The following is a 14,185-nucleotide window of genomic DNA, read 5'->3' on the forward strand; positions in this document are numbered from 1 at the left end:
TAATATTTAGATTTTTTTAATTTTATAAATGGATTAAAAGCCCTGAATATTCAGTTTTTTATAGCTCTAAAACAAAGTTTATTTTAGGTTTTTTTTTATACATATTTTTAGATTTTACAAAATGATTTTTGAACTAAAAACACAGAATTTTTTTATTAAAAAATGACAATTATTGATTTAAAAGGGGGAAAATCAGGACATTTAATATACATCTATACCCTTCATTTTAATTTGATCCTAAAACAGAAAGTCGACACTCATGATTGACTTTCCCGGGCCACACAAAATGATGCCGCGGGCCAGATTTGGCCCCCGGGCCGCCACTTTGACACGCGTGCTCTAGTGCAAGGGTGTCAGACTCGGGTTGGTTCGCAGGCCACTTTAATGTCAACTTGATTTCACGTGGGCCGGACCATTTTAGATATAATATTTAGATTTTTTTAATAAAGGGATTAAAAAAACTGGATTAAAAGACCTGAATATTCAGTTTTTTATAGATCTAAAACAATGTTTATTTTAGCTTTTTTAATATATTTTTAGATTTTTCAAAATGATTTTTGAACTAAAAACACAGAAAAAAATTGATTACAAAAAATTACAATTATTGTTTTAAAAGGGGGAAAATCAGGAAATTTAATATACATCTATGCTCTTCATTCTAATTTGATCCTAAAACAGAAAGTCGGCACTCTTGATTTACTTTCCCGGGCCACACAAAATGATGCGGCGGGCCAGATTTGGCCCCCGGGCCACCACTTTGACGCAGGTGCACTACGTCATGATGTGTACATGTAAGCCTAAATGTTGCACTTGGGATTGATTCAAATTCAATTTAGATTCAACTTCTCGCCTCCTGTGAGAGACGCTTTACCTACTGTGTTCTTGTATTGAATTTTAGACTTATTAATTTTCATTTTTCGGGATGATTCAATTGTATGAGTGGGATTTTCGCCAATAGGCAAAAATACGCTCCTGCCTGGTCGACCTGCTTTCCCTTTTGCAACCTTTACTCATTACAACATCCGGTTAAAGGAAGATCGAAATCTCATCAAAAATAGAAAATCAAATGCAATACAGTAATACCTTGACATACGAGCTCAATGTGTTCCGGGATCGAGCTCATATGTCAATTTACTCGTATCTCAAATCCAATTTTCACATAGAAATGACCTAAATACAAATAACTTCCTTCCAACCCTGTGAAAAAACACTAAAAAACTGAATATTATAATAGAAAAAACATATTTTTATTGGTTCTAGGCAGTCTCGCATATGCGGCCACCAGGCTGTCTCGTAAGCACGTATCTCAAGGCAAATATTTGCTCGGAATTTTCCTCCTATCTCAAATTTCTCGTATGTTGAGGCACTCGTATGTCAAGGTATTACCTGCTGCGCTATGTTCAATTCTGTGCATGCTTTCAGTCCATTTAGTCAAGTCACAGACAAGCTGGAGAATACTCCACCTGACTTTCAGTGAAATAAACAGGGTCCATTCTGTAGTGCACATTTAGCAAAGGACATTTAGATTCACCTCAAACCTACAGAATGGACTACTTCAAAATTCCCATGACCACAATACATATTTTTGCATGGCGGTTCGTAAATGCATGACCTGAGCAAAATCCAACAGGGCAAAAAAAAATTCAAACCTGTTGAATCCTGTTGCCAACATTCAATTTTAGAAGGATTCCTTATTAAATATAGTCAAATTTGTAGGTTAAATGAGAGGAAAGTCAATGAAAGAATATTTTCGACCTCCTTAATCGCCAAAAATGTAAAGTTTTTATCACACTAAAATAAGAGACATAGTTCCTGGCATTAACAAAAATAAAATAAAAAGAGAGATAAACTCACCATTTAAAAGCGGGAGTTAAATCCAGGGTGGGAATAATCCATCCGGCGGGCAGCACCTCTCTGCCGGGGGGATCCACAACCTCCTGCGCCGAAGAGCAGAGCGCATAAAGGCTGTTGGATGGACGGATGGAGGAGAGAGGGAAAAAAAGAGAGAGAATAGCAGAGTCTGTCCAGTGGGGAGGGCACGCTTGCTTTGGTTGGTGTGTCGTCGTCTACATCCTGATTTCTTGATTTTTTTTTTCTTCCCTTTCTCTCTTCAAAGCGTCAATGAGTGCAAAGCGGGAAGCATGCTTGGCTTTTGTGATGCCTCGCTGGCAACCCAAAGTGGAAATGTGCGCGTCTCTCTCCTTGCCCGATGGTTTCATCAAGCCTGCTCCTCCTCCTTTTACTCTTCATCCTCACGATCCAGTCCTATTTGAATTGACATAAATGACTCTGTCACTTTTCATCAAGTTGGTGTAACCGGATTGTGATTGACTTTTAGATGTGTTTAAAGGAAATGGGGATGTGTTTCAAGTGGGTTTATTTTATGGTGGTTCTGGTTTCGGGTGCAGTTGTGGTGGGGAATATGTAACATTTGGAATTGAGTAGGAGTTTCTAACAAAGAATTTTTTTCAGAAGCAAAATTCCGTCAGAAAAATTTCTGGTGCAAATAATTCCGTCACGAAGATATTTGGGAGCTAAAATTTGGGTGGTTCAAATTTGGGGGCAAAAATTTGGGTGGTTCAAATTTGGGGGCAAAAATTTGGGCGGTTCAAATTTGGGGGCAAAAATTTGGGCGGTCGACATTTGGGGGCCAAAATTTGGGTGGTCGAAATTTGGGGGCAAAAAATGGGTGGTTGAAATTTGGGGGCAAAAATTTGGGTGGTTGAAATTTGGGGGCAAAAAATTGGGTGGTTGAAATTTGGGGGCAAAAATTTGGGTGGTTGAAATTTGGGGGCAAAAATTTGGGTGGTTGAAATTTGGGGGCAAAAATTTGGGTGGTTGAAATTTGGGGGCAAAAATTTGGGTGGTTGAAATTTGGGGGCAAAAATTTGGGTGGTTGAAATTTGGGAGCAAAAATTTGGGTGGTTGAAATTTGGGGGCAAAAATTTGGGTGGTTGAAATTTGGGGGCAAAAATTTGGGTGGTCGAAATTTGGGGGCAAAAATTTGGGTGGTTGAAATTTGGGAGCAAAAATTTGGGTGGTTGAAATTTGGGAGCAAAGATTTGAGTGGTTGAAATTTGGGAGCAAAGATTTAGGGGTTTGAAATTTGGGAGCAAAGATTTGGGGGTTGGAATTTGGTCGCAAAAATTTGGCTGGTTGAAATTTGGTCGCAAAAATGTGGCTGGTTCAAATTTGGTCGCAAAATTTGGGTGGTTCAAATTTGGGTGTTCAAATTTGGGAGCGAAAATTTGGGTGGTTCAGAGTTGGTCGCAAAAATTTGAGTGGTTCAAATTTGGTTGCAAAAATTTGGGTGGTTCAAATTTGGTCGCAAAAAGTCAGATGTCAAAAAAATCAATGACAAATATTTGAGGTCAGCTGCAAAAATAATTATATAATTACAAATCATATATCAAAGCAAAAAAGTTAAATTTATATCTATTTCTTAAAGAGAAACAAGGCTATGTATCCCTTATGTCTAGTTTATGTTATATAGTATCTATCAATCAAAAAAGTACACTTCCATAATTTTTCCAGTGCATTCACAAAAAAATGAATAAAAGAGGAATGTTAAAATGAAATGAAGAAATGTGGGATAAAGTAAAATAGTTGCAAAAAACAGGCAAAAGTATGATCAACTTTCACAGAACGTACTAATAGTGTATTTAACTAATTTTGCATTCTCCATCTGCAGGTATATTACGGTTTCTGTTCAAAAGTTTCTTTTTAAAGGTTTCTAAGAGTATTGCAACATCGATACCAATTTTGTTAACCCCATGTTTGGTTAAATTTCCAAAGTTTAAACATTCATATTTTGTTCAAAGACTACAAAAATGTGGAATAACTTCTAAGTAGGATCCTCACAAGTCAAGGTATTGCTGATTTTTTAAATAATTGGCAAAACCATTTTGGATGTAAAACTGTTGTGGCTAGAGTTCTACAATTCCATTTAAAAAAAGATATCCAAACGCATGGAAATGGAAGTACGGCAGCCCATCCAGGCGCCTGATTCGACAACCCTCGGTTTTGTCCACTCGAGATGCCATTATTATTTTCTGTGAGGGTTGTTTGGTGGAAAAAATGAAGTGCTAACCCCCTTCACATGACCACCAATTCCCTACAGACACTTCTGTGAAGCTTTCATCATCAAGTTAAAAGTGGGCAAGGCCTGAAGAGCCGCTCTCCAATCCCAGGAAGGCAGTGGCGGGCTACCCTGGGAGCTCAGGGGAATGCTCTTGAGGGATAAGGCTTGTCTCTGAATGGATGGCCTTGTGTGTGTGGGTGGGTGTGTGGGTGGGTATGTTTCAGGAGAGAAGCAAATAAAATGGAGAGAGGCAGCATCATAACACAGAAGGGCCATTGATGTTTGGTGCACTGGGAAATTGGAAATGGTGACGCCTATTAATTGTTAGGATGGAAAATTATTATTTTTTTACTCCATTTCCCTTTTTACTCACTAGCAAATGTGAACACACATCTTAAGTAGACATGGGATATTGCACGTTGCTTTAATGGGAAGCAAATAAGACAACAAAGGATATGGTTTGATAAAGTGAACTACTGTAATTTCTCGCATACAAGGCGCACCCTTAAAATGGCCTTAAAATCATTGGATTTTACCATTTCTCTTGTATAAGACGCCCCCAGATTCATAATTTTCACCTCCATATTCATGGTTTTAATAGGGAGTGCAAATGTGTTACTTTGAAGGGAAAATGTTAAGAAAAATCATTGCACGTGGTATTTCTGAGATACTGTATAAATCAATTTCTGGATTGCTGCCAGAATCTGCCTCAAGGCCTTCACAATCAGTTCTGCGGGCTCTGCAGCATTAAACAAGCGTCGATAAGACTGTAGCTTTAACCAATCAGATTTCGAGTTGGCAACACCACAATGCCTTGTCGCAAGCGTAGGGATACGTCATTGCCTTCTCGCTGGCGTAGGTATACGTCATCGCTTTCACCAACTTTGATTGGCTGGTGATAGAGTAGGCGGGCCAAAGCTACCAAACTGTATCTGGAGCGAGCTGCACAAGCAAATATATTGTTGTGTTGATTTAAAGCCATTTTCAAGACAGACCTTTCAAGAGAAAAAAGCTGGACATGATTAAGAAAGGTCGGACAACTCCAAAGCAAGCAAATCTGTCACAACCGGCAATGAACATTTTCAGCACTAAATTGAATAAAAATGTATGCCAGAAATACAACAGGACAGGCTCGACTTTCAGCATTAGCTTCGATGGTGATAGAAAAGAAGGAAGAAAGAAAGGAGGATGGATATTGTGAACAGTTAAAAATGATTTTTGGTGAGTAAAATATGGCTATATTCCTAAATAATATTTTAATTGTATGAGGTTATTATTGATTATTTTTTATGTGTTGCAGCTGTTTATAGCCATAAAAATAGTTTTTGAGGGTTGGATTGAAGGCGTCGCTAGAAAATGCCGGACCGCCACTGCCATACTATATTCCTGTTTTACATCCAAAATAAAAGAGAACTCATTCACCCCCAGTGACCATGCTAGATATCAAATACATTTCAACTGAGATAGCTAACATTAAAGTAAACAACTTTTACTGCCACTAACATTGATCCATGTCCAATCCAATTGCCTCCCAGCCAAAATGGACTGGACGTCTGTCTCTGTCAATGGCAGAAAAATAATTAATAAACAGAAGGAGACATGTACCCATGTTTTCATGAAACGAGGCCAAATATTGACAAAAAAAGGGCACACAGCCGCCTTACGAAAGCTCGTGCCGATTTCTCTAGTTTTCAACTAGGGCAATTTTTGTTGGAAAGTTTGAAAAAGAGTCTTAGAAGCTTTCTGCTTTGAAATAGAAGGGAATTTCCCCGTTTGTCATTTTCAAGGGCTTGTGTACAGCTTCAAAAAAAAAAACAAGAAAAAAGGGTCTTCAAAGCCTTCCCGTGGCGCTTCTTCTGCAATTTGCAATCATTGCTTTTCTGTGGCGTGTGAATAGCCCGTGTCTCGGCAGCCGAAGATGATGAATGCCGGGCCTGATGAAGCCCAAACACGACAGACTGGTTAATCAGATACGCTTTTCGTGTGAGGGGGAGTTGTAAAGTCAAAACAAATTCAATTGAATGAATCCCGGTCCCGTCACGGTCGGAGGCACAGGTGAACGACATCGGGCGATTCACCCCGCCGAACCTTTGTCGCTATATTTGTAACGTGTCCAAACAAGATGAATCTGATTGGAACGCAACTCGGTCAGGTTTGGTTTGGCGCCGGTGTAAAGATCAGCAAGAAAAGTCCACATACGCAGGAGGAATTGTTTTTAAATTGGTGTTGTCTATCGCCGGACTTGGCCCAGTAGGCTAGTGGTTAGCACGTCGACTTCACCGTTCTGAGTTCCAGGGTTTGATACCAAGTCCGGACCTTCCTGTGTGGAGTTTGCATGTACTCCGGAGATCCCAAACACATGCATGCTAGGCTAGCTGGTTAGAAACACGAAATTGCCTCTAGCTATGATTGATTGTCCCTCTTCTTGTGCTCTAAGGATTGGCTGGACAACAATTCAGGGTCATCTGGGATAGGCTCCAGCCAGTGGCGGGCCGTCAGGGCCTACAAGGCCTTCTCTGCTGGCCTAAGAAATATCTGAATCATATATTATATTTTGTCCATCAATACTTATTAAATAATTCCAAATGGTCTGTTAGCTTCCTTTCATTGCTTTTCCCCCTGGTTGCACTGCTTCCAGATGTGTGTTTTCATATTGAAGCATTTATCCAATCACATTTCAGCCATTATTTGTTGCCAGGATCAGAAATCTGCCTCAAGGCCTGCACAATCAGTTCTGCAGGCTCTGCTGCATTAAACAAGCGTCGATAAGACTGCTGCTTTAACCAATCAGACTTCGAGTTGGCAACACCACAATGCCTTGTTGCAGGCGTAGGGATATGTCATTGCTTTCACTAACTATGATTGGCTAGTGATTAGCCAGAGCTACCAAACTGTATCTGGAGCTAGCTGCACAAGCACATATATTGTTGTGTTGATTTAAAGCCATTTTCAAGACGGACTATGCCAGAAATACGACAGGACAGGCTCGACTTTCAGCATTAGCTTCGATTGCGATGGAAAAGAAGAAAGAAAGGAGGATGGACATTGTGTACTGTTAAAAGAATTTTTGGTGAGTAAAATATGGCTATAAAAACACAAAAAATGGATTAAAAAATACAATTATTGATTTAAAAGGGGGAAAATCAGGAAATTTAATATACATCTATACTCTTCATTTTAATTTGATCCTAAAACAGAAAGTCAGCACTCATGATTTACTTTCCCGGGCCACACCAAATGATGCGGCGGGCCAGATTTGGCCCCCGGGCCGCCAATTTGACACCTGTGATTTAGATCATGTCAGAAAAACCTCATAGTGTGTTTTTTCACACTACTGTAATCTATATGTAACCAGTCTTGATCATTGCGGTCTTTTTTTTTCCTGATTGGACAGTGACACCGTTGCCGAAAAAAAATGAAACGGATTTTTCATTACAAATCCACATTGTTTTGCTATCTCCCTGCATTGCAATTCTTGTGTCTTGTGGCGTGATAAGTCAAAGCGAGAGCAAAGAAATCTTCCGGACTCAAGAAAGATAAAAGAACAAAGACAAAAAGAGAGTAAGAGAAGGATGGATGGATTCAAAGCAAAGGTTAACAGTTCCCTCAGACACATGACGCACACGCTTTGAGTGTATTTTCAATGTGGATGTTGTATTTTTTTGAATCTCATTTCGTTTCAATGTGGATGTTGTATTTTGGGAGAAATATAAAGATGGTGGCTTTGTGGCCTAATAAAAGTACCATGGGAATCCAATGAACACTGCAAAAGATTGTTTTTTTAAACGTAAACCTGCAAAAGCTCAGAAAATTTGACACTTCTGAATAATGCTACAGTCAAAGTACTATTTAAAATCTAACCACGCACCACATGCAAACTGGAAGGCGCTACAGAGCCATAACAGCCAAGACCAACAGACTCAAGAACTGTTTCTTCCCAAGACCTGTCACCATACTGAACTCGAGTTCTGTACCCAAGACCTAACCAAGACTTATAAAACCGTATTTTCACGACTATAAGGCGTATTTAAAAGTCTTAAATTTTCTCCAAAATAGACAGGGCGCCTTATAATCCAGTGTGCTTTATATCTGGAAAAAAAATTAAAATGTGTCATTCATTGAGGGTGCGCCTTATAATGCAGTGCGCCTTATAGTCGTGAAAATATGGTATTACTTATTTATTATGTTGACCACTTATTTATTTATTACTATTTAGTGATTATTTATTCATCATTATTATATATTGATTGACCTCACTTGGACTACATATTTATTTATTTCTTATTTATTGATTGTACTTATTTGTCTGTTAGTTGTTGTTATTTGTGCACTACTTGGTGAAAGCTTTGAATCTCATTTTATCTGTATAATGACAATAAAAGCATTCAATTCAATTCAATTCAGTCCAGCAGCATTCTACCACGGAATACTTTTAGGTCGAAAAAGAACACACCCCTTGCTGTGTGATCCATGATCATTGTACGTGATCTAGTATCCCGCGGTGTCTGGCCGGCGGGCCACGTGATCGTGAATATTTATCACGAGCCGGAGCTATGCTGTAAATATTGAGCGGCGCTTTATCAGCTCGGACGACTGCGATAATACGATCCGCGATCTTCATCCCTTTAAAATGAAGACTTTTCCATGCAAACTGGCAATAATAATCGGACTGAATTGAGTTTACGGAGCTTTAGTAGCTTTAGTAGTATGCAGTTTTGCTAAAAAAAATGTTTTTTTTTTTTTTATTATATTACAACAACAATATGCCACAATTAAATATATTTATATGGTTTTGGCTGGCCACAAAATTAGGCTGACCCCCGCCTGGTGCCCATAGTTGGCTGGGATAGGCTCCAGCACCCCCTGTGACCCTTGCGTGGATGGAAAAAAAAGTTGGAAAAATGAAAAAAAATAATCATTGAATATTTTTCTGAATTAGTTTCCAATATAGTGGAAGTGTATGTTTACTAATTAATAAAAAATAAATCATGATTAATTGGATTGCTGTCAACCCTCTCAGTTTAACTTTTTGTTTTTTAATAACAAAAAAAACTATGCGAGTTATTAACCGATTACTCCGCACTAACGGATCCACTTTTTTTTTCATTGCACAGATGGAAAAAAAAAAGTTGGAAAAATGAAAAATTGTAATCATTAAATATTTTTCTGAATTAGTTTCCAATGTAGTGGAAGTGTGTGTTTATCAATTAATTTAAAAAAAAATCATGATTAATTTGATTGCAGTCAACCCTCTGTTTACATTTTTGTTTTTTAATAACAAAAAAATATGTGAGTTATTAACCGATTACACAGCACTAACAATTTTTTTCTTCATCAAATAAAATACTCTAAAATTATTTTGGAGAATTTCATTTTTTTTTTGTAATACTCTGACAAGATTCTATCATTTCAATGGTAAAAAAATGCGTGCTGATGGGAATTTAACCATATCCAAAATGTTGCTGCATTAGCCATTTGTGCTTCTCGTGTCTTACAAAAACACATTAAAAACACGTTAAACACCCGGCATGTTCTCCAGAGGCAATTTTCACCTTGCAACGTCGGCAGCTGCGGAGATGAAGATTAAAACTACAATTTTAAAAAAGGCAAGCAGAAGACGAGCACGACACCCAGATCTACGGGTAGAGACCTTCGAGACCCGCGTAGTGGCTCTTCAAATTGCTTTACCTGCTGCGTCGTCAGAGTGTAAATACGCTCTGATGAGACGTCTGGTTTCCGTCGATGTCATCGGGCAAGGGAGGCGACGTCCGCACAATTTTCTTCATCAGGCGCAGCCCGGTGGTCCTACGAGACATGTCAGATGAGGTCACTTGGATACTTTATGGGTCAATTTGGGTGGAACTTCATTTAATGAGCATCGTTAGACAATGTTCGGTTCAACGTGGAGGACAAGTGCTTTGTTCTTGGAATTAAGAAGCATATTTAGTATAAAAGGGTACTTTTGTTAACCTCTATTCTGGCAAAGGTTTGGGTTTATTTATACAGTATCTCAGAAGTACCAGATTTTTCTTAATATTTTCCCTTCAAAGTACTTTTTATTTGTACTCCCTATTAAAACCATGAATATGAAGGTGAAAATTGTGAATCAGGGGGCGGCTTATTCGAGAGAAATTGTCAAATTCAATGATTTTAAGGCAATTTTAAGGGTGCGGCTTATATGCGAGAAATTACGGTAGTATACTTTAGCAGACCTTTTTTTTTGTCTTATTTGCTTCCCATTAAGGCAATGTTTTTTTTTTAGATTAGATAACTTTATTCATCCCGTATTCGGGAAATTTCATTGTCACAGTAGTAAGAGTGTGGGAATACAGACACAGAAAAAGACATTTTAGACAGAAATAAATAGGGGATTGAGAATATTGTTTTTTAGTTTTTGTTTTCTTTTTTTTCCATCACAAAGCTCCTTCTCCACTGCAAGATTTTGTACAAAAACACTAAAACCAATTGAAACCATTCATTAGCAAGCTTTGAAAGTATTGGACAGAAAGCCAAAAAACGGCCCACCCCTGTCAGATACTTAAAAAATGCCTGAACTGGGACAATTCTGTTAAATATGCAGATGCCACCTTAGTTTACAAATTCTTCCATCACATAGCTCCTCCTCCACTGCAGGAATTTGTACAAAAAAATTAAAACACATCAACAAGGGCTGGCTCTAGAGGTGACTGTGTAGTTCCCTTCAAAAAGAGAGCTAAATTAGCCAAAGCACCTTTCCTGTTCAAAGTTCATTAGCATTCTTTTGTGTAGCTGGTGCGTGCCTGATTTGGACTAGTTTGTCTTTTTTTGACGTATGATTGACCAGAAAACCAACCAGTGTAGTTTGAGTTGACCCATGTCGAACACTATAATTCATGGCACTGTCCTAGAGAGTAATACATCAAATGTACTGCTTCCATGTAGTGGTCAACCAATATGAACATATTTTCTAGTAATTGGGCATCCAAGGGGTTTTTAAAATAGACTTCATTATGTCATTAGGATCAATTTTCCTTCATTAGACCTCTTTCATTCAAATATCTATCATTATACCAAGGCTTTAATGGCTATCCCGACTAGGTTCAAGCGAAGTATGACAGATATCATTCAAAGGACCGGCATTTTTGGCTTGCTAGATTTGCTGTGTTTTATGCTTTTTCTTGATGTACGTGTCTTTCAGGTCCGCCCCAAGTGGTCGAGCGTTATTCTATTGTGAGGACATTTGTGTGCATCATTTGGGGAATATTTTGAAGGGAAGACAAAAGCAAATAACCCTCAATAGGTTGCATCTGAAAGTCAGGGTGGAGGCGGGGCAAATGGAGTCAACCTGGGAGAAGAAAGGTATCAAAATTTAAAACAAAATTAGAATTAAGTTTAGTGTAAGGTTACATTAAATTTATTTTTGAGTGTGTCTGCATCATAATCCAAGTTCATTTAAATGTTTATGTTATGTTACGAGCGTGTTGCCATGCAAAAAGTCTCCCCCTTGTGAAATCTGTCTCATTTTAGTTCTATTAAACACATTTTAGTACTATTAAACCACTAGTTATTTGTTACTTTGTTAATAGATGGCGAATTAGAACAAATTCAAATGTTTTTCCAATCCAATATCCTGTTTTTGGTGTTTTTTCAGAGGGTTGGAACGGATTAATTTGTTTTTGGTTCATTTCTATGGGAAACGTTCATTGTAGTTACGAGAAAATCGACATACGAGCTCAGTCCCGGAACGAATTAAGCTTGTATCTCGAGGTACCACTGTAATTTCTAAAAGATGCCATGTCTAACATGGTCATTAGCAAAATATACTGAATTCCCACTCACTCATCAGCAGGTAGTCTAGTGAGTAGACTGCAAATCGTCTGATTCCGTGTGCCACCGCGGCATCATCGGCGCCGACGTCAGATGACGTCTGGCGTGCGAGATTGATGCACCAGGTGTGAAATTGAAATAAAGTATTGATTCAGAATACTTTTCCCTAAAGTGAATGCAGACGTAATAAGGGTTTTATGCATCCGATGACTCCATCAGGCAGCAGATGTTTGGTTTAAATGTAGATTTATTCGGTTTTAAGGGAACTTCTGGGTAGAAAATGGAATCATTTGCACACACACACGAGGCAATTTCATTTTTTTTATTTTGAAAGTTGCTAAGACTTGACTGTTTCAAAATGTTCTTTGGATAAATTGCTAATATTAAAGGAGGAAAAATACCGTTCAAGTGAGTCATGGCTTTAATTTAAAATGTTCTTTTAGATATGGACAGAATAATTCCTACAGCTTTCACTTCTGGTGATAGGGCTAGAATTAGAAGTAGTAGAAGTATTATTTTTTTATAGTAGACCAATGGTGGGAAAAATTATTTGGCTCGAGGTCCACATATGGCACCTTGGTCCTTTAAATCAGGTCATCAATAAATACACTTAAAAATAATAATAATAAAATAATAAAATAAAAATATATAGATATGGATATATGGATATATAGATATATATAATATATTATATATAGATATAATATATATACACATATATACATACACACACATATATACATATACATATATATATATATATATATATATATATATATATACATATACATATACATATACATATACATATATATATATATATATATATATATATATATATATATATATATATATATATATATATATATATATATATATATATATATATATATATATATATATATATATATATATATATATATATATATATATATATATATATATATATATATATATATATATATATATATGCATTTTAGAGAAGAAAAATGGCCATATGTTCTCTGCAAGTACCTTCATGGCTGAAAACATGTGAGTGTTGCCATCTACTGGCAAATTTTAAGTCTATGTCCTCTCTAATGGACTTACTAAAACTGTATGAATGGGTCACCTGCATATTGTGTCGCATGTAAACAACAGATGTTGAATTCCTGCACACAAACCTCCATGATTTCCAGGTGAGACACAATTACATGTGTCATGCGATTACTTCAGGCTTTGTTGTCAAAAAATGGCTGCCAACAATGCTTTTGTTTTTTTTAAATAGACCATTGTGTAATAATTAGACATGGAGGTGTGCTCACAATGGGTATGAAACTGAAATCATTACATCATACATTCTTTCATCATCAAGTGAAACCCAGTTGACATTTTGAAAGAGAAGCTGTCTACACGCTGGATTGGTCGCCGGTCAGTCACAGCGTGCATGTTGACAAACAATCAGTTAGGCTACCAATCATATTTCTTGATGATTTAGAATCTTCAAACAAACTGAAGTGTGCTATTTTCAATGTTCAATGTGGGAAGAGGGTCTAACAAATTAAAATTGAGGCGGGATTTGAACCGGAATCCCTCACCTGCAAGGCATACATGCTACTATTAGTACTCAAAAGTTGACACTTTAGTCATTTAACCCTCTTCTTGGTCAAAAAAACTAAAATGTGAGCAATTATACTATGATTTTTAAATTATTAATCATAATTTCATTTCATTTTCTGAACCGGTTTATCCTCATTAGGGTCGCAGGGGGTGCTGGAGCCTATCCCAGCTGACATCGGGCCAAAGGAGGGGGACACCCTGAATCGGTGGCCAGCCAATCGCAGAACCAATCATAGCTTGGGGCAAATTAGAGTGTCCAATCAGCCTACCTTGCTAAAAAATAATAACATAACACAGGGATATTTTTTGTTAGCCTGAAAATCACAACATAACAAACAAATTGCACTTAAATTGGGCCCAGCGGGGAAAAACTATATAAAAGTGTGACTTATATTCCGTAAAATACGGTAACAAAAACAGAACTAATTAGGGCCCCAAGTCACACTCAAATTGTATTATTATTTTTTTTAAAATAAAATTTAACTCATTGCATACCATTCAATGTAGATAGACGTCCAGTTCATGTTTCAATGCCAATGACGTTCATTTGCCCCGCCCACTCAAAGATGGATTGGACGTCTAGGGCCGTCAATGGTGACATCAAAGAGTGCACTGTTGAAAAAAATGCTGTTAATACACTGCAATCTCATTAAACAAAAAATATTTGCACAGGCAATAACGATCCAGCGAAAAAGAGTA

General features: G+C 37.4%; 1 protein-coding gene across 2 annotated transcripts in view; it reads right to left on the reverse strand.

The window, feature by feature from the left end:
• Positions 1-14,185, reverse strand: part of LOC144075426 (A-type voltage-gated potassium channel KCND3-like) — a 70,741-nt gene that overhangs the window by 55,595 nt on the left and 961 nt on the right. For both annotated transcript variants that reach the window (XM_077602414.1, XM_077602413.1), the window contains exons 2-4: positions 13,982-14,098; positions 9,770-9,886; positions 1,855-2,265 (exon numbers count right to left, since the gene is read on the reverse strand). The gene's annotated coding sequence lies outside the window, so the exon portion shown is untranslated. The remainder of the gene's footprint in view (positions 1-1,854; positions 2,266-9,769; positions 9,887-13,981; positions 14,099-14,185) is intronic.

Source organism: Stigmatopora argus, chromosome 6 (assembly GCF_051989625.1).
Source record: "Stigmatopora argus isolate UIUO_Sarg chromosome 6, RoL_Sarg_1.0, whole genome shotgun sequence".
Lineage (NCBI taxonomy): Eukaryota > Metazoa > Chordata > Actinopteri > Syngnathiformes > Syngnathidae > Stigmatopora > Stigmatopora argus.